Raw genomic sequence first — 20,465 nt, 5'->3', positions numbered from 1 at the left:
CGCTTAGAACAGTGCTTTGCACATAGCAAGCGCCTAATAAATGTCATTACTATTATTATTATTCAACTTTGAGCCAAGGGTGCCTCCCCTGCTTGACAAGAATCCCTTCTTCAGTCATTCAATTGTATTTATTGAGCGCATATTGTGTGCAGAGCACTGTACTAAGCCCTCCCTAGCTGCTGAATGGTGCTCTCTGCTAATGTAGATTTTAGCTGAACCTGCTCAGATCAATCGATGGTATTTGAGACCTTATTATGTGCAGAGCACTGTACTAAGTGCTTGGAAGAGTACAATACAACAATTAGCTGATAGGTTCCCTGCCCACAATGTGCTTACAGCCTAAAGCACATGGGGAAAAAAGATGTGCTAAATGACCTGACAGTTTAGGATGCTTTGGTGATTCTTTAAAGCTCGAGAGACCCTATATGATGAGTGAGAGAGGTAGAGACAGAGAGAGAAAGAGATATGAAATCCCTTAATACAACTGATTGACAATCAGCTGTGGAAGAGGAATGGAGCTCATACCTAGTCTTTTGGTGTAGTGCGTTTGAGTTTTCAGTCCCCTTTTGTATGACAGGAGTGAAATCATCATCATCATCAAATTACATGCTGTCAGAGTCAATAGGAAGGGAGAAAATATGCAAGGGAAGAATTGCTCCAGAGCCAGGATGAGGATTTCTCTCTTTTGAGCCCTAAAAGGCAAAGACTGATTTTGAAATTGCTTTGAAAGGATTTGTACTTAAGCACTTTGCACTCAGGTCCCTTAATTCCTTCCCTCCTCCTTCCTCTTGTCTCACCAAGTGCTAAAAGAAGAAGTGGAACCTAGGACAAAAAAGGGCTAGGAGAAAAAGCAAAAAGCCAGAGTTTGCCTTTCTGTCTTTTCCCTGCCTGTGTACCTGCCTTTTCCCAAATTCTCTGTTCCTCTTTTAACTGCCTGTTTGCCTCAGCTACTGAGGTCTTAAGCCAAGCCTCCACCTGTCTCCAACTCCCTCTTTTAATGGGGTGTTGCATAGACAGGAAAGGAGCTACCCTCAGAAGTGTGGGGAGAGGTAAATGTGGGGATATTTTCTTTCCATTTTGAACTATCAGATTTTAGAGTGGTTGTCTAGAGGGTCATGAACATCAACATAGATGCGGTATTTTTAGACCATGAAACAGTGCTGTCTAGTGGAAAGAGCCCATGCCGGGGCATCAGAGGATTTGCACCCTAATCCTGGCTCCACTGTTTGCCGACTGTGTGACTTTGAAAAAGTCACTTAACTTCTCTGTGCCCTCAATTTTGTCATCCACAAAATGGGAATTGAATACCTGTTTGCCCTCCCTCTTAGGCTGTGAGCACTACATGGGATAGGGACTGGGTCTGACCTGATGATCTTGGATCCACCCAGCGCGTACTACATCACACAGTAAGTGCTTAAACCAAGGCCACAATTATCATTATTATTATTGTTGTTATCATTATAAGATATTTCCAAGAGTTTGAGACTTTCTAGCTGTCTGTTTACTGGATCCTAATTCAACCCTGAGTTCAGTTTGGACCACCTAATTGGATACAGTACGGGCCTAGGAATCAGAAGGACCTGGGTTCTAATCCCTGCACAACCACTTGTCTGCTATGGGACCATGGGCAAGTCACTTTACTTCTCTATGACTCAGTTACCTCTTGGGGATTAAGTCAGTCAATCAATTGTACTTATTGAGCACTTACTGTGCACGGAGCACTATACTAAGTGCTTCTAGATTGTGAGCCCACTGTTGGGTAGGGACCATCTCTATATGTTGCCAACTTGTACTTCCCAAGCACTTAGTACAGTGCTCTGCACACAGTAAGTGCTCAATAAATGACTGACTGAATGAATGAATGAAAGTGCTTGGGAGAGTACAATATAACAGACACACTCCCTGTCCACAATGAGTTTACAGTCTAGAGGGGGAGACAGACATTAATATAAATAAAATTACAGATATGGACGTAAGTGTGGGGATTAAGACTGTGAGCCCTATTTGGAACATGGACTACGTCCAACCTGATTAGCTTACATCTACCCAAGCACTTAGTACAGTGCCTGGCACACAGTGAGCACTTAACAAATACCATGAAATGAAATAAAGCAAACAAACAACAACAACAAAAATTAGACAGGGAGGGCTTTGTGACAATCACAGTCAATGTCAAGCTAACATAGCAGGTCTAAACCAAGAGAATCAATTGATCCCTGGAAGCCCTCAGACTCCTCAGGCAATCATAATCAGAGGCAGAGACCAACCCTCTGCTTCCAGGAGGGCCAGAGGGCCTGGAGACTTGGGGGTTCCGTGGCTGTGGGCCATCAGGTTTGCAGATGATCTTAAACTGAGCAGGTAGCAGAAAAATAATTACTTTATCGGGGTCACAGGAAATTTTAATACAGTGTTCCGAAGTGTTACCAACCCCTCTCTCAGTCCACTGGGGTAGAAATAAGATAATCAGGTTGGACACAGTCCCTGTCCCAAATGGAGCTCACAGGCTTAATCCCTATTTTATGCATGAAGTAATGGAGGCATAGCCAAATTAAGTGACTTGCCTAAGGTCAAACAGTAGATTAGCTGAAGAGCCTGCATTAGAATTCACAACCTGACAACTGGGCCCCTGGTCTTTCCACAGGGCCAGACTGCTTCCCATTTGTCTGTTATGTTACCTCAGGCTAGTCATTTAACTTGTTTGGGTCTCAATTACCTCATCAGGAAAATGGGGATTTAAATCCTCCAACCTCTGACAAATTGTGAGCCCTGGGTGGGACAAGGACTGAGTCCAACCAGATTGTCTTGTATCTACCCTACTCCTTAGAACAGTGCTGGACACAAAGTGCTTAAATACCATAAAAAAATAGTGAAAGTAGCAATAGTATTTATTAAATGTTTACTGTGTGCAGGGCACTTCACTTGGTGGGAAAGGATATGTATGAAAGGTCTTTACGAAAAAAAATGCTAACTAGTCATCCATATCCATGGAGAACCAACCCGGAAGAAACAAGCAGAGTTGCACAGGCGAGAGTTTAGTTGAACCTAAGGAAGATTTAGAATACAAACCACTAAAACAAGTTATTGTGGGAGGTTGTGGAACCCCCACCCAGGAGATCTTGAAGAAGAAGATTGGTGATACTCCCTCCTAAATGGCTTGACCCTTCACTATATTTATCTGTTTGCTTATTATTTATTTCCACTCAAATTATTTTACCTACTGAACATTTGGCACCTTTGATCCTTTCTGCATTAGACTTTAAGCTCCTTGAGTGCAGGGATCTTCCCTTTTGCTTCTTCTGTTTGGTCCTCAGGCTCCTAATCTGGCCTTCTGCCCAGTGAGTGCCAGGTTAGTCAATCAATTAATTAATGGTACTTATCGAGCACCTAGTGCAGTCCTCTGCACACAACAAGCCCCGGGGTATTCATGATGTTTCATTTGCCTTAAAGCTGAGGGCTGGTCTAAAGGGGAAGTGGTGTGGCAGAGCAGCGAGCCCCCTTCTAGGAGATGGAGGACTCTGGTTCGAGTCCAGGCTGTGTTGCTAATCTGCCGCAGGACCATGTGCACATCGCTTAACTTCTCTGTACTTCAATTCCCTCATCTACAAAATGGGAATAATACCGCCTGCCACTACTACCTTCCTCCCAGGGCTGGTGTGAGGGCAAAAATGAGCTAACTAAAATAACAGCTGTCTAAAAATCCAAGGTATCATGACCTCTCAGGGATCCTTCCACTCTAGAATATCTAATCCTCGAATTGTTGAATCTCAGGAATTGTCCCCCATCATGCAACAAGTGGGTCAAAGAATTTTAAATGCAGGCATAGAGATGACTCCTCTGGCTGCCACTACAACAATCTGATTGTGCAACTGAATGAAAATGCATAAAATTCTAAATTGGGTTGCCTTATAGTTCAATAGGACATTGAGGTTGGTCAGTCAGTAAGAGATTGGTTTAGGATTTGTACAGAACATGTATCCTGGGTGCAAGCTGCAAGGCCTCGGTGTTTTTTTCTTAGAAAATGGAAGTCTAAGATATCTCAAAATAAGGAAAGCAAAGCTACTTTCCTGGAACGTAAAGAGAACAGATTCCTGCAGAACGTCTGGGAGATTATAGCACAATGTCACCAGTTCTTGGTTTACTAAAACTGAAAATCTTCTAATTCTCTGAGGCGACACATCTCTGCCCACTACTTTGCAGTAATTTACAGCCTTCCATTTTGGAAGACTCCAATCACTTGAGACTTAATTATATTCTCCAACTACAGGACAGCATATTTACTATGATACAGTGAAGTTTTGACTAATTAAAATTAAACTGAATTGACAAAATGCGAGGGAAGTATATTTTGCAAAGCTTAGCTAGATCCGTTGACAGCTCGTGAATTCCCAAAACATGTCAATCTTCAGTTAGATATGGCTCTACTGGAAAAAGACTGCTTATATCTGAAGAAAATGGTGGGAATTAAGGGCAGAGAGAGGAAACACACTCTTCCAGCTGCAAGAGTCGAGTGTAAATTATGGGAGAGAGTTTGGTTGGACTCAAGAAGGAACTTCTCCACGGAAAAGGTTACCAAATCCCAGGTACTGTGGGGAGTTGAACAGTCTCTGTCCTGGAAATGCTTAGGGGTCGAAAAGGAAGCTGCCTGGGGAGGGGGCACAGATGGAGGACACACTAAAAAAGAGTAATATGGCAGTCGTAGAAGCTGTGACTAAATTTTCAGACATGGTGAGAACAAGGCTGCTGCTAATGTGAAAAGCTACACAAACATCTATTCTTAAAATTAAATTCCACTGGATGTAAACAAAATAATGTTATTCTCTGGTTATCAATAAGAGATTTTGGCCCTTGACTAGACGTCTCCATTCTTATACTTTTCTCCTTCAGTTCAAAGAGAAGTAGCATGGCCTAGTGGAGCATGGGCTTGGGTTCTAAAACTGGCTCCAACCCTTGTCTGCTGCGTGACTTAGGGCAAGTCACTTCACTTCTCTATGCCTCTGTTCCCTCATCTGGAAAATGGGGATTAAGTCTTTGAGCCCCATGTGAAACATGGACTGTGTCCAACCTAAATTAGTATCTATCCCAGCGCTTAGTATGGTATCTGGCACACAGCAAGTGCTTAGCAAATACCATAAAAAAAGGACAAGTTTTCTATAGATCTAAAACATAGTATTGCCCTTAGAAAGTGACAGAATACTGCAGTGGGCCTTTTGATCCACTTAGATCTGTCTCAAAGGCAGGTGATCTGTAACTTTACTAAAATTTGGAATCAGAGTTGAACACCCTACTTCACACTTGAATTTGGAGGAATAAAACAATTTTACAAGCCTCTGATAAGACATCAGAATTGATGTTCATTTTGTTTGACAAGGATTCATTTTGGTTTCCGCTATCGAGACTTCAGAGTGGGTCCTTCATTCATTCATTCAATCGTATTTATTGAGTGCTTACTGTGTGCACAGCACTGTACTAAGCGCTTGGGAAGTACAAGTTGGCAACATATAGAAACGGTCCCTACCCAACAACGGGCTCACAGTCTAGAAGGGGGAGACAGACAACAAAACAAAACATGTGGACAGGTGTAAAGTCATCAGAATAAATAGAAATAAAGTCAGATGCACATCATTAACAAAATAAATAGAATAGTAAATATGTACAAGTAAAATAAATAGAGTGATAAATCTGTACAAATATATATACAGGTGCTGTGGGGAGGGGAAGGAGGTAGGGCAGGGGGGATGGGGAGGAGGAGAGGAAAAAGGGGGCTTAGTCTGGGAAGCCCTCCTGGAGGAGATGAGCTCTCAGTAGAGCTTTGAAGGGAGGAAGAGAGCTAGCTTGGCAGATGGGCAGAGGGAGGGCATTCCAGGCCAGGGGGAGGACGTGGGCCAGGGGTCGACGTCAGGACAGGCAAGAACGAGGTACAGTGTTACAGGTTCGGTGTTAGCAGACGAATGGTTTTTTAGTGTCCCTTCACCAGAATCATATCTCCTTTACTATGTATAGGCAAATTCTTAAAGCAGACACCTATAATAAGCAGACAATAATCCTTTTGACTTTTACGGAAAAAGGACGGGTTTGTGGGAAAGAAAGGGCTTGACGGACCAGTACGGGATACATGGCTCTTTTTATTTTCCTCAGGAGATATTTACTAAGCTCCTACCGCTTGCTTGGCTTTTTGAGTATATTCTGTTACTTCAGGACCACCTGGGAATCCTGTGGTCATTGGCTTTGGCCCTTTTAGAAAAGCCCCTAATTCAGGTATTAGTTCATAACCTAATAAATGTGTTGTCAGTTCTATCAATAACATGAGGCTTGCATTCCTGAAGAACACTGTGCCAAAGAAAACTCAGGTTATAGTATTCCTTCTGTCCAAAACTGGGTGCCTGTGAAAATTATTTTTTCCACCACTATATCACTCAGAGGTTCCTGGTGAGAAAAAGGATGCCTAATTCCTCAACTGTGTTCAATCCATAGCATGTAGGGAAGACCTGCAATCTGGCAAAACTGATGGTGTATCAATTCTACTAGTCTGGAACTAGTCTAGCCTCCTGGGGCTCCTTTTCCTATTGGGCGGTGTGGAGGAGGTGACGAAAACTAATTTGGGATATTCCCGTGGCTGGTCGAACTCACTTCACTTGAGTGAATTAAAATCTTGCCAAACGAGTGTCGTCCTTGGAAAAAGAGAGTAGGCTCTTCCGTGGGAAATAGCGACTGTGATCAAAATTAAGAATAATACTAGTATTTACAGGTTTTCTGTGGGCTGAGCAATGTACTAAGACACTAGTGGAGCTTAGGGTCTGAAGAGCAGGGACAACAGCCAGTCTATAAGCAGTGCAGCCTAGTAGTTAGAGTCCGGGCCTGGGAGTTAGAAGGTCTTGGGTTCTAATCCCGGCTCCGCCACTTATCTGCCGTGTGACCCTGGCCAAGTCACTTCACTTCTCTGGCCCTCAGTTATCTCATCGGTAAAGTGGGGATTGAGACCGTGAGCCCCACATGGGACAGGGACTGTGTCCAACTTGATTGGCTTGTATCCCCCCCACAACCCGCAGCGCTTAGTACAATGCCTGGCACATAGTAAGCGCTTAACAAATACCGTCATGTACTCTAGTGGCCTCTGAAACGTCAATCGTGTTATTTCTAGAATACCACAGAAGTGCTAGCCTATATTTATATAAAATCACAGCAGGATCACACAATATAGTTCCTGAGGACCTACCCCATTTTTTTCCCAACATGTGGATGGCAGTTTGGTTCTGGAATGCATGGCAGCGGAGGGGCACCCCTCAGCGTGGCTCAGTGGAAAGAGCCTGGCCTTTGGCGTCAGAGGTCATGGGTTCAAATCCCAGATCCGCCAATTATCAGCTGGGTGACTTTGGGCAAGTCATTTCTCTGGGCCTCAGTTACCTCACCTGTAAAATGGGAATTAAGACCGTGAGCCCCCCGTGGGACAACCGGATCACGTTGTAACCTCCCCAGCACTTAGAACAGTGCTTTGCACATAGTAAGCACTTAATAAATGCCATTATTATTATTATTCTCCACATTTTCACCCCTCCCCACCTTCCGGTAGGGTTCTGGTGGTGATTGCTAGACAGCTACAGACTAGCTCGTGGTGGGCAGGGACTGTGTCTGTTTTTGTACTCTCCCAAGCTCTTAGTACAATGCGCTACATACCTGTATATATGTTTGTACGTATTTATTACTCTATTTTATTTGTACATATTTATTCTAATTATTTTATTTTGTTAACATGTTTTATTTTGTTCTCTGTCTCCCCCTTCTAGACTGTGAGCCCACTGTTGGGTAGGGACCATTACTAGATGTTGCCAACTTATACTTCCCAAGCACTTAGTACAGTGCTCTGCACACAGTAAGCACTCAATAAATACGATTGAATGAATGAACAAGTGTAAGAGATGGGAAGTCACGAGGAGGAGCTTTTAAGTGTTCTCTTCTGAGTCTGAAGCTGCCTAACAGTGCTGCTTTTTTACAACTGCTGCTCACCACTGAGGATCATTCCTTCTCAGAGAAGGTGGGATGAGGAAAACTGCAAACTGAGTGGTTTCTGTTTAATATGTGTCCCTCTGCGCTGAAAACTCATCGTGGGCAGGGAACGTGTCTACCAACTCCGTTTTGCTCTACTCTCCCAAGCACAGTAAGTGGTAAAACAGCACTGATTTATTGATTGATTCAGGACACTTCTACTTGGACGTCCCACCAATACCTCAAACTTAACATGTCGAAAACTCAACTCTTTATCTTCCCACCAAACCCTGTCCTTCCCTTGACTTTCCCGTCAATGACAACACCACAACCATCCCTGTCTCACAAGCCTGTTCGTAACCTTGGCATTATCCTCGACTCATCTCTCTCAGTCAACCCACATATTCAATGTCACCAGTTCCTGTCATTTCTACACCGCTAACATCCACCCTTTCTTCTCCATCCAAACTGCTACTAAGATGATCCAAGCACTTATATTCATTCATTCATTCATTCAATTGTATTTATTGAGCGCTTACTGTGTGCAGAGCACTGTATTAAGCACGTAGAAAGTACAATTCGGCAACAAATAGACACAATCCCTACCTAACAACAGGCTCACAGTCTAGAAAGGGTGAGACAGGCAACAAAACAAACCAAGTAGATAGGCATTAGTAGCAACAATATAAACAGAATTATAGACATCATTAATAAAATAAGTAGAATAATAAATATGTACACATATGCACAAGTGCTATGGGGCAGGGAGGAGGAGCAGAGGAAAAGGGGGGCTCAATCTGGGATATAGTCCTTGTCCCACATGGGGTTCACAGTCTAAATTGGAGGGAGGGGGATTTAATCCACAATTTACAGATGATAAATATAAGCACAAAGACACAGCTCTGACAATTGTCAGCTGTGTGACTTTGGGAAAGTCACTTCACTTCTCTGTGCCTCAGTTACCTCTTCTGTAAAATGAGGATTAAGACTGTGAGCCCCCCATGGGTCAACCTGATCACCTTGTAACCTTTTCAGTGCTTAGAACAGTGCTTTGCACATAGTAAGCACTTAATAAATGCCATTATTATTATTATTATTATATTACTGATAAGGTAACAGGTGAAGAGAAGTGATACTTCTTTGTGCCTCAATTCCCTTATATATAAAATAGGGATAAAGAGCGCAAGCCCCATGTGGAACAAGGACTGTGCCCAAGCTGACTAGCTTGTCTCCACCCCAGTGCTTAGTACAGTGCCTAGTACATAGTAAGGGTTTAACAAATGCCACTATATTGAAAATTATCTTAAGTCTACTTCAGTTAACCACTGAATAATTTTGTTGGATTCATAAATTGCCTCAAGTTCACTGAATATTTACAAATACTGACAGAAACTTCAGCTTTTTCAAATTAACCTTTTCTGCATTTGTGGGGAGGTCACAAGTTTTAATTTTTAAAAAGGACTCAGGAATAACTCTATTAAATCGGGTAAAATTCAAACTTTCTGCTAAATCCCCAGTCATGGCTGTGTGGCTCCAAAAGAGTTTAAAAGGCTTCTTACTGGTGATGCACTAATACTTAGCACTTGGTCTCAAAAATGATGTAGCCCAATCACATGGAATCCTAAACCAATTACAATTAGTGTTCATTATTCCAACATCATGAAGGGCAAGGGTATACGCTTGTTCCAATTAAGAAACACCTACAGGCATCTTGGAATTCTACATCAATTTCTAATCCAGAAATTAATAAATCATACTAACTTAACCTGCTTTTCAAATGTAATTTATCTGCCCAATACCGTTTGTGCAAGGCAGGAAGCTGTTTAATATTATCATCCTAATTTTAAAGACAGGCAAAGAAATTGGCTGCAAATTCTGAGATTGAGTAAAATTACTCATGCCAGAAAACTCTCTTCAAAAGTATTGGCTTCCAACCAGCGTGCTGCCGTGAGTCAGATGCCTCTGATGCCTCCAGAATTCAGAGGGTCTGCCATCCTCGACTTCAGTGATATCATCACATGTAAATGTGCAACCACTCTATGATCTTGTAAATACCTCCATTCACCTTATCCTGTGACTAGGGACCAGTCCCAAAAGGAGGCAAACAAATTTATTCCACGAACATGGGCTACCGGAGCAGGGACCATGGAATCAGAGGACCTGGGCTCTAATTCCAGCTCTGCAAGGTACCTGCTGTGTGACCTTGGGCAAGTCACTTGGCTTCTCTATGCCTCAATTTCCTCATCTATAAAATGAGGATGCATTCCCTGCTCTTCCTCTTACTTAGACTGCCCCATGTGGGACTTGATTATCTGGTATCTACCCCAGCACTTTGTACAGTGCTTAATACCACAATTACTATTATTATTATTCTTATTCCTATTCTTCTTATCCGGTATATATATTCGGAGAAGCAGCATGGCTCAGTGGAAACAGCCCGGGCTCTGGAGTCAGAGGTCATGGGTTCAAATCCCAGCTCCGCCAACTGTCAGCTGTGTGACTTTGGGCAAGTCACTTAACTTCTCTGGGCCTCAGTTCCCTCATCTGGAAAATGGGGATTAAGACTGTGAGCCCTCCGTGGGACGACATGATCACCTTGTAACCTCCCCAGCGCATAGAACAGTGCTTTGCACATAGTAAGCGCTTAATAAATGCCATTATTATATGTATATATGTCCTGTATATATGTATATATGTTTGTACATATTTATTACTCTATTTATTTATTTATTTTACTTGTACATATCTATTCTATTTTATTTTGTTAATGTTTGGTTTTGATCTCTGTCTCCCCCCTTCTAGACTGTGAGCCCACTGTTGGGTAGGGACTGTCTCTATATGTTGCCAACTTGTACTTCCCAAGCACTTAGTACAGTGCTCTGCATACAGTAAGCGTTCAATAATACGATTGATTGATTGATTCATTATTATTATTGTTATTATTCCCTTCAGCCTTATGATGCTACAATTTTAGGAATGGCCTTGGGGCCTACACATGCTCCATCATGTTGCCTCTAGCCTTAACATAAATCACGTAAAGGACTTTTTCACCCATTAAAACTATGCTGTGAACACCCATCACCCCACCTGAACAGCCCGCTGGGGTGGGTGTATAATCTTCTCATGGGTTGGGTGTTCCCCAAGAAAGGTTGGAAAGCCCCATCCTGAAGGGAACACTGAAGAAAAATTAATTCCTCTTGACCAAAGTCTTTAAAGCCCCATAATTGAGTTGTACATTGATGGACTCAGGAAGTATCTGAAAAGCTGGGTTTGACCTGATTAACTGGGTCAGACTGAGTCCTGCCTGATTAACTTGTATCTAGATGCATAACAAGCACTTAGATGCCATAATTATTAATTATTAAGCTAATACTTATGTTTAGGAATGGAAGTGGAGTGATGTGCCAGAATGCAATTATTTATTAAGGCCAAGGTCTTGGCTAATTTCATTCAAAGAAGTCCAGTTGCGGTGGGAGAAAGGGTCACTGGCCACAATGTGAGATCACTTTGACTGCCATCAGTCCTTGTTGAATCTATGGTGACAGGGGAAGGAAATCTTTTTTTTCCTCATTATTTACCTCAATAATATCCTCTAGCAGAGTTCCATAGGTTAGTTATGTTAATAATCACCGAGGAAACAGGTCATATCCTGGGGAACAAGGCTTTGCTGGGTGGAGTTGCCCTAAAATGGAAGGGACGGTCAATATGTTGCTCTGTCCCAGTCATTTCCCCCTCAGGAAATACTCTGCAATACTCCCACTTTCGTTTTTTACAATGCATATGGATATTTTGTTTGTTGTTTAGGGGAAATTCCATTCTAATTCAGATTTCTAATTAATTGGATGCCCAAAAGCTAACTAGATTGTATCTTCTGTCAGCAATTCATTCATTTTAGAGCCATCAGGATATTGGGTTCGGAATGGATAATTCTACATCAAACTCAGTACCTTTCAGTATAAGTTGATATTTGATATAAATATTTGTTTCATATTCCTACTCACCAAATTATTTTGATACTCAGTCTTCCAATCATCCAAAGTCCCCAAACACTGAAAACAATATCGCAGTAGTCAAACTTATGAAACACATCTCCTCTTGAAATTCTTCCAGGATTCACCCTGACTTGTGTCACTCCATTTACTCCACCAAATCCCACTTTGTTTATGCATATTTGTAACAGATGTGTCTCTAGCTTTTTGTATTTTGTATTCTATGCCTCTGTCACTTGACCGTTGCTCTTACTTTGAAGGCAATGTCTACTTGTGGGCAGGGAATGTATACCAACTCTGCTGTACTGTACTTTCCCAAGTGCTTAGTACAGTGCTCTGAACACAGCAAGCACTAAATAAATATGACTGATTGATTTTACGTTTTGTATTTGTTCTTGGTCTACCCCTCCCATTAGACTGTAAGGTCTTTTAGTACCATAATGTGTTCTTCCTGTTTTAACTTTCCGCAGCATCTATCAAGATGCAGTTGGAAGACTGCGTTACAAATGATGGCATAGGGTTTCGGAAAAGACATTATGAGGGCTTCTATTATCCTGAAGACTTTCGGTCTCTTCTACAGTACTCATCTTTTCTGCAGATATTTCTTTTTACTATCAAAACAATGCACCTTCTGAGGAAATAAAATCAAAACGCTGTGATTCCTATTTCGAAAAAGACACTTTGTTCTGCCAATCATATGTTATCACAAAAATGATCCTGTTTCTGATCGAACAAAATAGTTTCATTAACACGTACGTCTCATCTTTGGTGTCACAAGTGCCCAATAATTTTATGCTAAACCCTTGAACAACGTGATGAAAGCCTTTAGTAAACACACAGCTGCAATTTTGCTTTGATGTTCCTCTGAGAGAATGGAAACCAATAGTTAATCGGCAGCATTTATCATCTAAGCTATGTGGCTGAATATATCAGAGCACTCTATGCAATTCTGCAATGCTAAGATGCTTAATAAAAATGAAAAAGTCACTATGAGCTCCCGGTGTCATTTACTATTTGCATTTAGCATTCACATGGATTGTAAAAAAAAAAAAATCACACTGTAAAACATTTATGGCCTTAATCTTCACAGCATCCCTGAAAAGACAGTGCCTTCAATCAACCCTTAATGTAAGCAGTACATACATGCAAGATGATTTCAAAAAATTGATGAATGTCTTGTATTGATATGTTTGAGAATTTTTTAAAAGAATAGTTTACACAGAGGGCAATATACTTACCATTGGCTTTTCAAATTAGTATTTCTACTTTAATAAGGCCTGTTTCACAGCAACTCTCTGAAACCCTCAGTCAAGTTCTATCTCTCTGCCCTATTAACTTTGGAAAAGACCACAATGTCAAAATTAATTAAAAGATCACTGAAGCTTTCAAAATCAGGAAAATCTACTGTATTTACTCAGACACTTGCTCCACTTCTGTATAACATTTGTAACCATAAAGCAAGGTTGCGGGGGGGGCTATTACATGGGATCATATAAGAATTGAGTTTAGCAATAAAGGGAGCAGAAGGAAAAAAAAGGAAGAAAGGAAAAGAAAGGTAAGAAGCCACTTGAAAAGCTATCTCTCACTTCCATTACACACACTTGCTGCATTCAGTAAGCATTCGATGAATTAGTCTCCCACTCACCCCCCATTCTTCTCCATTTCTAACCCAGGAGGATGCCTATTTTGATAAAGTCGCTCAAGTCACTCCTCATTCCTTGGCAGGAGCCAAGGGATGATCCACGATCCTGTTCTTCTTCCAATCCCGGGGTGCAGCGGTTCAAAGGAGAACCTCCCCTGTTCTGCAAGGTGTTGGGTACCATCAGTATCCCCACCTGGCATCACTATCACTGTTCACAATTACAAGTTATGACAAAGAATCTGACATTTCCTCCTCAAAAATCAGAATGAGGAAATAATGTGGTGGAGGCAACGAGGCGAGTAAATAACAGGCATGAATGAGAATTGTGATGTCTGACTGCCTGGAAAACCATTTCTACGGTTTCTCCCACTGGCTTATCACTACCAAAATTTCCCAACTAGCTGAATGCAGGCTCATGCACAATTTTAATTGGATTTTTATTTCCAGTAATTGATATGCCCTTCTTGTGCTTACGGAATATAAATTGGCTCCGGGGTCTCTGGGAAAGTATTTTTCAGATATAAATATTAAACACTTCACACATCGCTAAAACTAAGCTTCCCAGTGACTGAATTGTCAATGCAGAGAAATCTCAGTGGGCTGCTTGGAAGAAAGGGCTTGCACTTTGCCCAACAGTCTGTTTCCAAGGTTTATCAGAACACTCATTTCTTTTATGGTATGTGTTAAGTGCTTACTACGTGGCAAGCACTCTTCTAAGCACTGGGGTAGATATAAATTAACCAGGTGGGACACAGTCCCTGACCCATATGAGGTTCCCAGTCTTAGTAGGAGGGAGATCAGATCTTTCATCCCCATTTTACAGATGAGTCAACTAAGGCACAAAGTGACTTCCGCATGGTCACACAACAGACAATTGGAGGAGCAGGGATTAGAACTCAGGTTCTCTGACTCTCAGACTCTAATTCTTTGCACTAGATCATTCTATTTTCTTTTGAGGGAGGAAAAAAAAAACCAACAACAGGAAAAGGATCTTCCTTTGGTAAGCCCTGCAGAACCCCAAAGCTCCACACTGACTCTTTCCTCCTTTTTCTTTTTGCAGAATAGAGAACAGGAGAACACAGTGACACCAGTGCAAGACCTCTTTTCCTAACCTTTCCTTTAATATTTGCTGAAGCCAGGCTGGCTGGAAAGTGAAAAACATCATGCTGTCCGCAGCAGGACTCTAAGCCTCACTTTTTTCCATTTTTTTCTACAGTAAGTTTTCTGCAACCAAGGCACCTCAAATTAAAATGATAAATCATTTCAGGATAAAATGAAAGCCATAAATAAGGCCAGTAAACAAAGCAAGCAATTTAAAATGTGTACCAAACAAAATTAAGGTGTAAAGAGTAGAATTTGTCTTGTTGCATGTTTGCAGTCATATTTATTTGCTATAGAAAAAGACTTGCTAGGTAATGTCTTGTTGCATGTTTGCTGCCATAGTGATTTGCTGTAGAAAAAGACTTACCAGGTAGTCGAAACAACACCTTGGGTCTGATAGGATTACGTGGAGGGAACCCCAAAGGTGAGGGCCTTTGTTCTTCTTTGGTCTTTATGCTTGTCAAATATCAGCAGCTGATTCCACTCCCAGTCTCCCAGCCTTGCCAGTGCTTACCAACATTTTTGCATACTTAATTTTTTTCACCTTGTATACTCCAACAGGCTAACTGCCTTAGCATCTCAACCAATGGTATTTATGAGCCCACCTCTAGACTGTGAGCCCACTGTTGGGTAGGGACTGTCTCTATATGTTGCCAACTTGTACTTCCCAAGCGCTTAGTACAGTGCTCTGCACACAAGTGCTCAATAAATACGATTGATTGATTGATTTATAGAGCACTGTACTTAGCATCTGGGAGAGTACAATGCAATGGAGTTAGCAGACATATTCCCAACCCATCTTCATTGCTTTCGAAGTCAGAACCAGAAGGAAATGCAGTACAACAGAACTAACTGGGGCAAGACTTGCCGAAATACCCATTATTTCCAAGCACTGGCAAAATCAGGCTCAGCTAGCTCAATCAGGCAAGCTCTCTATTTTGTCTGGACAGCCACCCTAATTTTCAATCATCAGAACTAGCCTCGATTCAGATAAATGGCCAATTTAGATAATGGCTCACCTGTAACAGAAGTTTACTGAAGGTGTGCAGCACTTCAATCAGTTTAATCACTGGGCTAAAGAGTAGGAAAGAGCCCAAATCTCAGTTTCTAATAAGATTAGCTTTTTTTGCCCTTTCCCAATATCCCACTGACCAGAAGTTGCATTTGCTGTTCAAAGCTGAAGATGCAACTGCTACAAATGTAAAATATAAACGTAAAAATGTGGTAAGCTGAATTTTATTAATCAGGGAAGTGAAATAAAGAAAACACCTTTTGGAAACTGCAACTTATTTCTTCTCAAACGGAGGGAAACAATGCTGTTTCTTCCAAGCACTTATAGCTCCATTTTGCTTCTTAAACCAGTGATGCATCCACTTGCTTTCAGTCCTCATAAAGCTGCTCATGATCCTAAAAACTGCCTATCAATGGATGGAGAACTGCACATCAAAGGCGCCCAATGGGTATCGTGATGACCCAGGCTGGTACAGAATCGAAAGGGTGGTAAGGCAAGTTTTGCGAAAGGCTCAAACGGATTTACTGCTAAGATGTTGATCCTGGTCTCCCTGGACATTTAGTTGGATCTCCCCAGGATCTAGGGAACTGAATAATGTCACCATAGGAATCTCTCCCTCCCTTTTTTTAAATGGCATTGTTAAGCGCTTACTATGTGCAAGGCACTGTACTAAGCACTGGGAGAGATACAAGCTAATCAGGTTGGACACAGTCCATGTTCCACTTGGGACTGTCTTAATCTGCATTTTGCAGATGGGGTAACTGAGGTACAGAGAAGCGAAGTGACTTGCCAAAGGTTACCCAGCAGATAAGTGGCAGAGCTGATATTAGGACCTGACTCTCAGGCCTGTGCTCTAGGCAATGCTGCTTCCCAAATGATGACCCAAACGAAAATTTTAACAAAAAACTCTAGCCTGCAAAATCCTTGTGGGCAGGGAATGTGTTTACCAAGTCTATCGTATTGTTCTCGCCCAAGCGCTGGGTATAGTGTTCTGCAAACAGTAGGTGTTCAATAAATATGACTGATTGATTTTAGTTGCCCTGCAAACATCCTGACTGCAACTGCTTCCAGTCTGACGACTATCCCTGAAAGCAAGGGGTTTCACGTGCTCTTGGAAAGTCAGATCATCCAAACGGGCAACTAGACAGTCATTTCAGCTTCAAGGATTTCCCAAAGAGGTGGAATTTGTCAACAAATGTAAGTGGCAGGTGGAAACTTCCATGGGCAATAAGAAGCTAAAAGTCTGATCCCAGCTGGGCGTGAGTGGGTGATCCACAAAAAACCACATCCCCCCAAATGGACTTGTCCTTGGTGAGGCCTTAAAGCATCCCGATTTGGGAGTCTTCCTGAAATTTCAGAGCCTGCCCGGCCTCCCTTTCAGTCATTCATTCATTCAATCGCATTTATTGAGCACTTATTATGTGCAGAGCACTGTACTAAGCGCATGGGAAGTACAAGGTGGCAACATATAGAGACGGTCCTACCCAACAACGGGCTCACAGTCTAGAAGGGGGAGACAGACAACAAAACAAAACATGTGGACAGGTGTCAAGTCATCAGAATAAACAGAATTAATCCTGACCCTAGGAACAAGCCCAGTATAAGGCAGTAAAGAGACCTGCGTCATGGAACTGAAAGCTTCTCTTGGCAGAGCTTCAACAAATTCCGACGGCCACTGAGACCAAGGTTGCACTCGTGTAAATCAAGATGTTCGGATTTTCGTGGAGAAAAACCCGAGGGCTGGGTGATCCACTGGAGGTATGACTCTGAATAGCAGAATAGAGCAGCTGAGCAATACCTTTAAGGGTGAGGTCTAACCCTAGGAAGTGTCTATCAATGCACAGATGTGCTACTTATATTAAGGAATTTGGTAAATGTATTTTTATGGTATTGTTAAGCATTTACTATGCACCAGGCACTGTACTAAGCACTAGTAATAATAATAATGGCATTTATTAAGCGCTAACTATGTGCAAAGCACTGTTCTAAGCACTGGGGAGGTTAAAAGGTGATCAGGTTGTCCTGCAGGGGGCTCACAGTCTTAATCCCCATTTTACAGGTGAGGGAACTGAGGCCCAGAGAAGTTAAGTTTAAGTGACTTGCCCAAAGTCACACAGCTAACAATTGGCAGAGCCGGGGTTTGAACTCATGACCTCTGACTCCAAAGCCCGTGCTCTTTCCACTGAGCCAAGCTGCTTCTCTAGAGTAGATACAAGCTGTTTCCAAAAGGGTGGAAACAGTCCCTGTCCCACACGGGACTCGCAGTGTCGCAGTTAATAATAGTAATAATATTACTGTGAATCTTAATTATTACGGAGTGTCTCCTTCCCAAAGCACTGCTTCACATATAGAGCACAAAACAGCCTCAAAAAAACAACAGTTTCAACTTAGTTTAGAAAAAAAATCAGGTTATCGAACCTTTCCACTTTTGACTTTATCATTTAAACTCATCCCATAGAGGGCTGATTCTCTCTCCCGGGAGAGGACATGAGTTTGGTGATCCCCCTGGGCTGGAGACCAATGGGAAAACTGGAGAAAAACCACCCTGAATGAATGAATGCTTTTGTTCACGATAGATCCAAGCACCTGCTGCATGATAAACAGAAAGGGGGCACATGCAAGCCAGAAGGGCAAAATCATTGATTTCAAAGTACAGTGAAGCCCAGGCTCGAACACTGTGATAACTGCAATGGTTACTAGGAGATCCCTGCAGCAGATAAGACCAGACCTCCTCTCGGGTAGCAGTAGGGAGAGTTTGCTCCCTCTGAGTAATGGCTTGGCAAAAATTGGGATAATGAGAGGTACAAATTAACCCTCTTTACAGACACATAATTTAGAAGGGAGGGTTCATCAGGCACTGGGTTTTACAGCCACACACAGGCATAGGGAAAGGATCTCATCATGAATAGCATCATCTTCAGTAATAAGAACAAAGATATCTAATCACCTGTTCACACTACGAGTGGAGAGAAATAAAAAAAAATCTGTTTCTATATTTGCATTTGTCAGACTACCATTTATACCTTTCTACTGGCTAATTTAGATGATTGTGGTGTTTGTTGAGTGCTTACTATACGCCAAGCACTTTACTACTCACTGGAGTAGATATAAGATAGTCCGGTCGGACATGGTCCTTGTCCAGCATGGGACTCACAGTCTAAGTACGAGGGAGAACTGGTATTGCATTTCCATTTTACAGATGAGGAAACTAAGACAAAGAGCAGTTAAGTGACTTGTCCAAGATCACAAAGCAGGCAAATACGTTTTAATTTATATGTGTGTGTGTCTGAATGTGTGTATACACACATTTGCGTATGTGTATCTGATGGCTCTCCCACATGAGTAATTTCACTGATTTTATATAGCAGTTTAGCACCCATCTGGTAATAGTAAGTGTTAAAAAGGAGAGGGAGGAATTATTTTAAGCTATTGGTGATGCTCAAAAAATTGTTTTCCCCAAAAGTGGCATTCCAAAAAAAGGTTGAGATGTCCTGCTAAATTTCATTTTCACTTCCAAAAACCAGATTTGGAGATGTATTTCAGTATTCCAGGTGTCAGGAAATAAGATATAGCCCACCACTATTTCACACACTTTCCAGCTGAAAGGTATCTTACACATACTGTCTTTTCCTTAAGCACATGCACATGCAGACAGCTGGCTCAGATAAAAATAAAGAACATTTGGGGAGATAGGACATCAAATCCAATATGTGCAGGGTTCAGCCAGGGGTGAAAGTAAAATTGCTTTCTTACTGGAATGGCCAGGCTTTTAAAATCATTGTCATTGGTGGCAAGTCGGTGCTGTGTGTGCAGGGGTAATAATAATAGTTAGGATATTTGTTAAGTGCTTAATATGTGCCAAGCACTATCCGAAGTATTGGGGTAGATATAAGGTAATCAGGTTGTCCCATGTGGAGCTCACCATCTTAAACCCCATTTTCCAGCTGAAGTAACAGGCACAGAGAAGTTAAGTAGCTTGCCCAAGGTTACACAGCAGACAAGTGGTGGAGCCGGGATTACTTTACTGCCAACTTGTACTTCCCAAGCGCTTAGTACAGTGCTCTGCACACAGTAAGCGCTCAATAAATACGATTGATTGATTAGAACCCATGTCTTCTGACTCCCAAACCTGTGTTCTTTCCACTAAGCCATGCTGCTCCTCTGAGGTGGTGGTGGGAGGGGTGTGTGTGACTGGGTGTGTGTGTGTGTGTGAGTCAACTGTATTTATTGAGTGCTTACTGTGGGCAGAGCACTGTACTAAGCACTTGGGAAAGTACAACACATAACAACAACAACAATATAACAGACACAAGTGTGTTTTTCCAGCTCCCCTTGTAGCTCAGGGAGGACTAAGGAAGCTCCAGCAGTCTCTGGGTTCGATGCTGTGCTCAACGGGATGAACAACTGAGAGGAGAGAACTCATCCCCCTGCCTCCGGCCTGCAGCTGCCCCTGCCAGGCTGGAGCCCGCCCGGAGCCGTGCCAGGCTGGCTATGGGAGCAGATGGCACTGCTGGGGGCTGTCAGATGCCCTGGAGCTCAGGCGGAGGCCGGCACCACGTGCCCTCTACCCTCAGCCCGGACAGGGACAATCCAGCCCCCGCACCACTAAGGAGCTCACTGTCTACAACCCTCAGTCACATATGTCCGCTTGCCTCCTGAGCGAAGGGGGAGAGAGGCTGAAGGGAAAAAAAAATAGAAATAATTTATAGCAGAACATCCACACAAGCATTTACTGTTTTAT

General features: G+C 42.3%; 1 protein-coding gene and 1 pseudogene across 1 annotated transcript in view; one reads left to right on the top strand and one right to left on the bottom strand.

The window, feature by feature from the left end:
* MCU (mitochondrial calcium uniporter) overlaps positions 1-20,465 on the bottom strand; it is a 211,808-nt gene that overhangs the window by 106,444 nt on the left and 84,899 nt on the right. The window lies entirely within an intron of this gene.
* On the top strand, positions 7,825-8,060 carry LOC119926118 (annotated as a pseudogene).

The sequence above is a fragment of the Tachyglossus aculeatus genome, chromosome 3, assembly GCF_015852505.1.
Source record: "Tachyglossus aculeatus isolate mTacAcu1 chromosome 3, mTacAcu1.pri, whole genome shotgun sequence".
Lineage (NCBI taxonomy): Eukaryota > Metazoa > Chordata > Mammalia > Monotremata > Tachyglossidae > Tachyglossus > Tachyglossus aculeatus.
This window is presented reverse-complemented; position numbering and strand designations above follow the sequence as displayed.